Source organism: Anoplophora glabripennis, unplaced genomic scaffold (assembly GCF_000390285.2).
Source record: "Anoplophora glabripennis isolate ALB-LARVAE unplaced genomic scaffold, Agla_2.0 scaffold424, whole genome shotgun sequence".
NCBI lineage: Eukaryota > Metazoa > Arthropoda > Insecta > Coleoptera > Cerambycidae > Anoplophora > Anoplophora glabripennis.
This window is the reverse complement of record NW_019416585.1, coordinates 204954-214424: the sequence shown is the minus strand read 5'-3', so window position 1 is coordinate 214424 and position 9471 is coordinate 204954. Positions and strand designations below refer to the sequence as shown.

The following is a 9471-nucleotide window of genomic DNA, read 5'->3' as shown; positions in this document are numbered from 1 at the left end:
TAACCACAGACAAAATAGCTATCGCCACAGACCGCTACTGGAATAGGCCAGCAGTTTTAAATTTCCGAATTGCTGGTAGAGTACACCACCAGCAGAATTTTAGGAAGAATCAAATGCAGCGGACCGCATACCTACGCGTATCCTAGCAACATATAAACAAGACTTTGGTAATGTTGCCAGGCGTACTTACGGATTTCTTTTGTACACTTTTTTATCAATATCGTTTTTTGCGTTACTGTATTTACTTAAATGTATGATATAGGGTATTTACTTAAATGTATGATATAGATATTGATAAAAATGTTTTTAAAGAATCAACGAGTATCTATGTAGTTTCATATTCTGCAGCGGTGTTACAATTAAGTTATTTAATCATAATTTCATTAATTAGCTACCTACTATTTTCATTTTTTGGTATTAAAATACTGCAGAAAATATATTTCCAAATAAACAAAATTCGTAATAATATTTTAAACAGCTTGTAATATATATTTTTTTAATATTTGATGATGACGATAAATTTATTTAATATACAAGGTGGGTTATTAGTACGTCGCGGAATGTAGGTACAGGGTTTTTTTTGTATTTTGACATCCACTTATAGGTTTAATAATTAAAGATAGAAAGAAACTTTAAATACAAATGTACGGCTTTTCCTTTATTTCATTTGACATCAAAATTTGCTGGCATAAAATATATTATGTTTAAAATAAAAAAAATCATTAAAAAAATTAAAATTAATCCTTATGAAAATAACAAACAACGATTTTTATAACTAACCTTTACAACAACATAAGGAGAATAGGTACCTAAAAACGAAATAAAATAAAAATACCTACAATTTTTACAAATCAACATGCAAGTAATTGTGATGATACTGTTGAAAATATGTTTTAATTTACTATTAATTGCTTCAAAAACAAATTCAAAATTATCAAGCATTTCGTCCTGTATTTTTCTTTCAATACTTGTAAATTTTCAGGTAAAAAAAAAAAATAATTAAAAAATTCTCCCCTAACCCCAGGTTCTGATTGTACATTCTGCGTTGAATGCAAAAGGTCCCTCATATGTCGAAAATAAATTTCGGAAACAAGAGGTGTGTAACGCCAGATAGTAAAACAGGTTTTAAGTATCCCGCGGAAACGAATCGAAAAAATAATTTAAAAAATCTACCCTACGCCCCCGACGTTGATTGTCCGTTCTGCGTTGAATGCAAACAGTCCGAAGTCTGTAATGTCGAAAATAAACACAAGCACTGCCAATGGCATCCATGATATGCAACACTTCTGTCTTGTGTCAAGAAACTGCAATCTTTTACATGATAAAATACGGAATATTCAATAAAAAAAATGTGATTTGCTACATTTTTACACCATTTTTTTATTATAGGTGTTATTATCGTACCAATTGTTGACGCACAAATCTCTCCTCCCCTCCCGTGCTAGCCTAAGGGCCACCTTAGCAACGCGCATCCCAGGCTGCATAGCCGCACTACTCAACCCAACCATACCACACATAAACATGACACCACCCCCGGGGTTTACACAGACGAGCCGGCGAAGCAAGAAGAGCGCCAGAAGAAAGGGCCCTAGCCGGCGGGGCCCAGCCAGGACAAAAGGAGGTCCCACAAAGCGCCTACACCGACCGCATTTGCGGTCGGGGTAGACGACGGATGGGGCCCACCTACGAAGGCTGTCCAGGCCTACACGAGATGAGGCAGGATAAAGAGGGATAATCCCCCTCGATCCCAAATCATTGAGGCCAATTTCTAGCCATGGAATAAAGGCGCGGCGGCGCACAAATCTAAAAAAATGCATGTTTTTAGCTGTTTATTTATATATTATGTAAATTGACATAAATGTCTGATAATACTTTCTGTATTTTTATTGACAAATAAATATTATATGTAAGTTGTAGATTGTTGATCGTAAATATTATAAAGTTATACCAATTTAATAATTTTTACTTATTGTCTATACAAGCGTGTATTTATTATTTACCAGTAGATACACTAATAAATTAACAGCTTCAAGAAGACTATAGGAAAAAATAATAATTTTTGTAAAATATACTTGTAAGCAATTGTTAACGATTGGCAAAATGTCACCAACAGATGGCGGAAAGTGGTCCGTCGGTTATATAAGGCACTTAGTTTCTATATCGTGGCGTTAGGCGTTCTATATAGTCTAGTCCATAGATTAGGTAGAGTTTAGATTTGAAACTCCCATAGTAAAAAATGCGACGCGGCCAGCGCCACCTCCTGAGATGTAGTGGAATTATTTTCGGCAGCCTTTCCCAGGTTCTAGTTTAAATTTGAATTTATCTTAATTTTAATTTTAAATATATTCATCAACAAGTAGGAATTTTTAAAATTTTCTACTTGTTGACACATATTTAAATTAAATATCACTTAAATTAAAATGTTTACAACAGAAATAAAATGCAGTTGGTGTTATTACGTTTTTTATTCTAAGCATAATAATATAATAAACTGTATTGCTCAAAACTACCAATTACAGCAAAAAACAAAATAATAAATATCATTATTTATAAAATACTGCTGTTATATGCATATAGTGAAGAAACATTTTATTATTTATTCACATTCAAAAAATGAATTATAATATATCGTTATAGGGTATACAAGATATGAGATACAATTAACTAATAAATTGACAAATAAGAAACAATGTAATTATAAACTGAAATACTCATATTTCTATAAAAGGAACTAGGACTATAATTACGAAATTTAATAACCCACTTCTAAATCCAAAATATGATTATAATAGTTTAATAACAAAGTTTGCAGGAACAGTTGTAACTCTACATATACATAGGGTACAGCTAATTTTATTTTCAATTATGAATATATTATGACTACTTTGATTTTCACCACCTGTCGCTGATATTTCTATATGTACAGCTAAAATTATTCATATCTGAAAAATAAGCAAAACTCTGTATAGATACTGTCAGTAAAACATACAAAAGCACACGATATACAGGTATAAATAAGAAAATGATTTAACAATATAAATTTTATTTATTTTTTAATCTTTTCTCAGAATATTGTTTAGCTTGTGCATATATTTTATCATTTAAGCCTACTTTACTTGTTTTTACAGATAGTACCTTGTTGAGTACCGAAGCCCAATTAAAACAAATTAAAAAGGAAAATTTTTTGATAATTGTCCTTTTCACCTCATGTATGTGATCGCACGAAAATTTAAAATTAAAAAATATTACCTCATTTAAGTAAACTTGTAGAAAATAAATACATTTATTCCACTCACATATTTCTGGTAATGTTTTCATTGTAATATTGTATATATTTTTTATAACTTCTAAGAATGCAGGAGTACATTTTTTTAATTTATTAGGAATGCCTTTAGTATATCTTTTTGTAATATTAAGTCATTCCATTCCGATGAAATGTCTACAAATAATATTATTTTTGCAAGCTTCGCAACTATTTATAGTTTTTAGATGTTTTGAAATGAAACCTGCGACATACCCTAGACTGATTTTGTCGATGTATGTCCAAGGTTTCATTTCAACATTTATATTTCTTAATATGCTTAACACTTCATCATTTGTGTCTTCCTCAGGAATACCCTGAGTTACAAAATATTTTGACGTTTTCGACTAATTTAATATTGTCGTCTTTTTCACAATTCGCTCCGATGGAGTGTTTCGATATTAAATTATTAATAAATAATGTTTTAAAATAATTTTTAAACATGGAACAATTTGGATTAATATTACGACCCCCATGTTGGCGCAATTGGCCAAAAAAGTTTTCAACAGGGTCTTGAATAATTTCGCGGGGGCAAAATTAATATCAAATTTTTTCAAGTAACCAAACAAATATGTCAATCCATTAAGGGTTATTTTCCAGTTTTTTAGAGATGGTGGGAATGTTTTTCTGCCATTTGCATCTATAAAAAACATATTGGATAGGTCTTGCCTTATTTCATTCCAGTATTCTATGTGTCCAGAAGAATTTGTTATAGCACATATTAAGTTTTTTCCGCCACTCTCATATCTGGTAGCACCATTAACACTGTCAAAGAGTGTATCAAAAAATTTTAACACTGAAGCAGTCTGTCCACATTCTGGGTCTTGAGCGATTCCTAAAAATTATACATGATTAAAATTGACATATTTTAAAACGTAAACCAAAGTAGCAAATAAATTATTAAGTACATATATTAAAAATTTTATATTTACGTTAAGTAAAAGAATTAATATGTACCTTTCCTACACATCAATGCCATTACTGAGGCCATCGAATGGCTAAGGACTTGGGCTGCAACAGAGACTTTCATGGCACTAATGAAGATTTACGTTAATAATTATTTTACCTTATTGCTATTATTCAATCTTCACACACACTTCAAAAAGTCAAAAAATAATCACAATCACAAAATATTGCAAGGCTCTTCAGGCTAGGACACAAACCCGATAGCACACACAAATACAACACGAAAATGAATAAAATTACAAGAGCAACAGAATACAAATTAATCAAATTATCCACGTTCTAGTTTTGTTTACATAGTTATTTTAATACTGAATTTCCTATTGGCTGTATTAATACTGAATTCCTATTGGCTGTGCCATCTTAGTAGCTATGTCAGCGACGCCACGCGAGATGTAGTGGAACTAACAGCCAGGTCCCTTACACTCCCATAAGAGTTCTCAGGCCGTGGTCTAGTCCTTTAACTACTTTTACTTATCTGTGGTCTGTGGTTCTAACCTTAGGTTAGGTTTTGTACGTGTTTTATACATTTACTTTTCCAAGGTATAATGTTTTATAATTTATAATTTCTTTCTAACGTAAACATCAAGTAAATATACATAAATAATAAATTTAAGTATGTTTTTAATTTAACTTTGTAAAAAATATACAGAAAGGAGAATATTGAATAATACTTTTTAGGTCTGCAGGTATATGATATATTTTTGGTTGTTATATAATTCTAATTTTAGATTAGTAACTTTTCAACAGCATATACAAATTTTATATTTATAAGTTTTAACATTTATACAAATTTTATGAAGACGAAATATTGTACTTAATACATGCTCTATAAATTGAAAAACCTATTTGCACCTGAAAAACAACATATAAATCGAACAAAGAGTTTAATGTTTTTTTTTTGGGAAAAACGTTTAAATATGTTAACTGTTATTGTTAATTGTCATTTTTATTATAATTTCATATATGTAAACTGACCCATGTAGGAGCTAGGGTGTCATGGACGACATTTCACTACTGCCCTGTAGTAGCTCACTAGTTCAAAATACTTTATAGTCTTAACATGTCAAATACCCAAAAATCTTTATATACCTATGTATCTAAATTAATGTCTCAACATAAAGAGAAAGTCATATCTTGGTAATGTCTGTATTATCTGTTTCAGAAAAATGGCAATATCGCATAAAGCAGCATTAGTAATGGAAATCGTTGCTTTAAAATATAATGAGTTTCCATTAAGTACAGCTATATATAGATGTACATGACATATTTGTAAATAGAACAGTGATATTTACAAAAAAGAAATGTAAAAAATGACCAAGAAATTGATTAATGTTTTTTTAGGTAGGTAATTTCAGGATAAATTAGGAGGAAGTACCTAATGAAGTATCAATATACCTACTTCATTCGTTCATTCTTATTTATTTATTTGTTGGTTTTTTCTTATGTATTTATTTAGTTTGAAAAATATTCAACTAGTTCGTGAAAATATAGAATTAAACATTAAATTTAAACCAAAGTAATGGGATTGTATCGTAGTAGTTAGTTTGATGTAAATTTATTAAACTTAGGATGGTGTTTTGATTAAGTCACTGAGTCACACATGACTAAAAACTAGAATTTTTATGCCATTAAGTATTTTGGGAAATTCAATCAATCTATTTGATTTTTAACTGTATTTCAACAAAAAAATATATCTTAATTTTTTTTTAGCTTAAAATAAATTTACTATTACAGTTGTATAATTTAAAAATAATTTATAAAAATTATTTTATTAAAAAATTATAGAAATTTGTTGCAAATACAGCTTTAAAATCAGAGTAATCATAGGAGAGTGGAAAAAATCTGTGGGATTAAGTTTTACCCCTTGCCAACCCTCAGAAAATTCACATACCAATGATTATTTTTAATTTTTAATAATTATATTCTATTTAATATTGTATTTGCAAAAAAAATTTAATTCGTAATGGAACTAAGGAAAATTAAAATTTCGTGAAGAATAAGAAAAACCCCTGTTTGCCTCGATAAGTTGAATATGAAAAAAAAAAAGAAAAAATATACTTTTCAATATATGTACAACCCTTTTCTAAATATCTAGATTTTCTTCGAAAATGGGAGTGTGCACCATTCCTTAAAAAAAGCTTATCTTTGAACCATGTGTACACATACAATGGAAACCTATAGCAGAGTAGTTCATCATATCCATATTTCCTGAGCTATTAAGGTAGAAAATTTCTTAATTTCCGATTTCTTTATCTGTAAGGTGTCCCATTTTTTAATTGTACTGTATGTAGATAGTCTAAAAACCTTTATTTGTATGAAGATGTAAACAAATATTCCATATATAACTTGATCTGGTCATATAAGCAGAGGTAATTTGCTCATATATTTAAATATATAATATACCTACCTTCAGGAAATAACTTACCAGACCTAAGTAAAGTCTTCCACAGAAGATACTTATACTATTATTAAGGTTTCCTGGCTGTCACTCCTACTGCTGACTTTTCTGGGACTGTGCATTTCACTGACAAGATGAGTTTGATTAAACTGTAAATGTTTATAAAATTCATATTTACAGTTACCGAAAAATAGTGGTTGTAGCAGTAAGAACGATAAATGCTGTTAAAAAAAAATGAAATATGTTTGTATCACTATTTAACCTGTTATTAAAAATAAGAAAAAAAATTAAATATTTGGTTGGTGATTAATTTCTATAAAGTTTATGTATTAATGTTACCTATTTCTAATGGCTTATTAGCATCATTTAATTTTAAGATGTTAATTAAATTCCGAAGAGATTCTATTTGCTAATCATAATTGTTTGATTCACCACTAGGATCTAAAAAAACTGTGAGGATGCGTTCAAAAAGTTTTTTAGACCTCTAAGTAGTCTAAGTTGCCTACAAAATACATGAGGAATTACTTTCTATTTAAGCAAAACTTAAAATTTAATTAAAAAAATGATTTATCTATTTATTTATCTTTACAATCCTTGTTAATGTATAAATTATTTTTTATTTATTGAATGTACAAATTGTAGATTATATTTATTAAATATACATATTTTTAGAAATAGACAACCAGTCATGCAGACGTGATAAAAGGATCAATCATGATTTGGCCATCGACTTTCTTTAATGCTACCAATTTGATTTCTGTGGTCCATCTATGCTGATTTGGCATTACCATGGGTAAATTTTCTTCAAACTTGACTGATGTGGAATGGAATCAAACAGTTCATCATATTAAAGCATAGGCGAATTAAAGTTGCAATTTAAATATTAGAATATGGAAATACTAACTAGTGGTATGGCTGATGAGAATTGAAGTGGTCATATTTTGATAATGTATCGTTTTTTAGAGAATGATGACTAGGCATCATAGAAAATCCCGGTAAAACACTAGAAAAATGTAAAAAATAAAAAATTGAATGAGGGATTGGCAACTCTGGGATTTTGGTTGCATATATATTTGCAAAATACATTTATTTAGTAGTAGGTCCAAATATATATTTTTTATTTTTGACAAAATTTCACTTTATACAATATTTAAGTTAGAATATTGTGAAGTTTGAAAAATGGAATGTTTATAAAATTAAAATATATATAGGTATATCTACCAAGAACTTAATTATGTTAAAAACAAAAAAAAACATTACCATTATGATAAAATTTTTGAAATGGTATGTACCTATTTTAATTTTTTATTTGGCAAATTTGTTCATGAGTTTTCTATATAAGAATAAAAGTAATTTCTTAAAAAATGGTAAGGGTTCCATGCTTCATTATCAAACTGTGACATCTTTAATATTTACAAGATACCACAGAAATTATATTCCTCAAAATTAACAAGCAAAATTGATACTAGTTATATTTTATATATTTATCAATAAGTAATTTTCATTGTGTAGCACATCTATATAACTGTTTTATTTTATAGCTCTGAAGACCTTACTACCAATAGGAATTTTAATTATTTAAATTGCAATAAAATTATCACATTCTATATAGTAATATGTTTTATATGTACTTAATAAAAGTCAATTTATATTTAATGTACCACTTTCTTATAATTTTTATATTTGCCGATTATATTGTCATCAGTTTGAAGTAAAAGTCATGAGTGTTTTAGTAAGACACAAAAATGACAAAAATATCTTAAATTAATTTGAAATTATTTTAGAGCTTTTAATATTACTACACATAGTAAAAACTTATGATTTCGGCATAAAATTTAGGTATGTAATTTACATTGTATAAACTAAGTAAATATTATAATTCTTACCTTTATAAGTTGTAGTGTTAACAAATTAATGAAAATAATTGTATTTTATAAAATTCTGGATAACCTACAATGTAGAGTTTGGCTCATTAAGAAAGAGCCATATGGATTTGATAAACCAAATACAATGATTCAGCTGGTATTCCATGGCATGCTGATTCAGACTTTGGACAGTCTTAAGTATTCAACTAACTGTATTCTCAACATGCTTTGCTTAATTCTTATTAATGAAATGAGCGATTAGTTTTAATCGTTTCAATGAAATTGATGCAGACAATCTGTGCAACAAATATTTTTGTGTTACATGAAAATCTGTATAATTTTATTTTCTTAGTCATTTCAGGTATGATTAAAGTTGCAGTTTAATAAAACAAAATGTAAATGAAGGTATAAAATAGTTGGTTAATTTATTTGTACTCATATATTGGAAATGTATTCAGAAATGAACAAGGAAGAATATTTATAAAACAGTCAGTAATGTTGTTTTTTTTTATGAAACCATAATAACAATATGTATTTTCAATTTAAGTTTAATAGTGTAAAATATCAGTGTGACTATGGAGATTTGTATCTTATCAATGAAATTTGGAAATAAGTGTGAAATATCTAAATTGGGGTCTAATTAGAAAAATAATAAGAGTAAAATAGAATACCACAGATTTCTGATTGGCATCATTAACCAAAATCGAGTAGAGATAAAAATACGTACCTTATTTTAGACACTTATTTTAAAACTAATGTATTCAGTTATTTTTTATTTTAAAAATGTATTCTGTTATTAATTTTTTAGTGTTTCAAATTTAATAAAACCTTATATAAAATTTAAAGTATAATACATCATAATAAACAAAAAAATTAAACATATTTAAATTATTTCAAATAATCTCACAAAAATAAATAATATATTAACATTCCTGATTGGT

General features: G+C 28.1%; 1 long non-coding RNA gene across 2 annotated transcripts; it reads left to right on the top strand.

Annotated features, from left to right (window-relative positions):
- The first annotated feature begins 4722 nt into the window (after positions 1-4722).
- Positions 4723-9345, top strand: LOC108909918. 2 transcript variants are annotated; one of them, XR_001964430.1, is made up of 3 exons: positions 4723-4807; positions 5430-5608; positions 7338-9345. It is a non-coding gene; the product is annotated as an uncharacterized LOC108909918 (long non-coding RNA). The 2 variants fall into 2 exon arrangements; XR_001964431.1 differs by lacking the exon at positions 4723-4807 and adding an exon at positions 4842-4880.
- Positions 9346-9471: the final 126 nt, after the last annotated feature.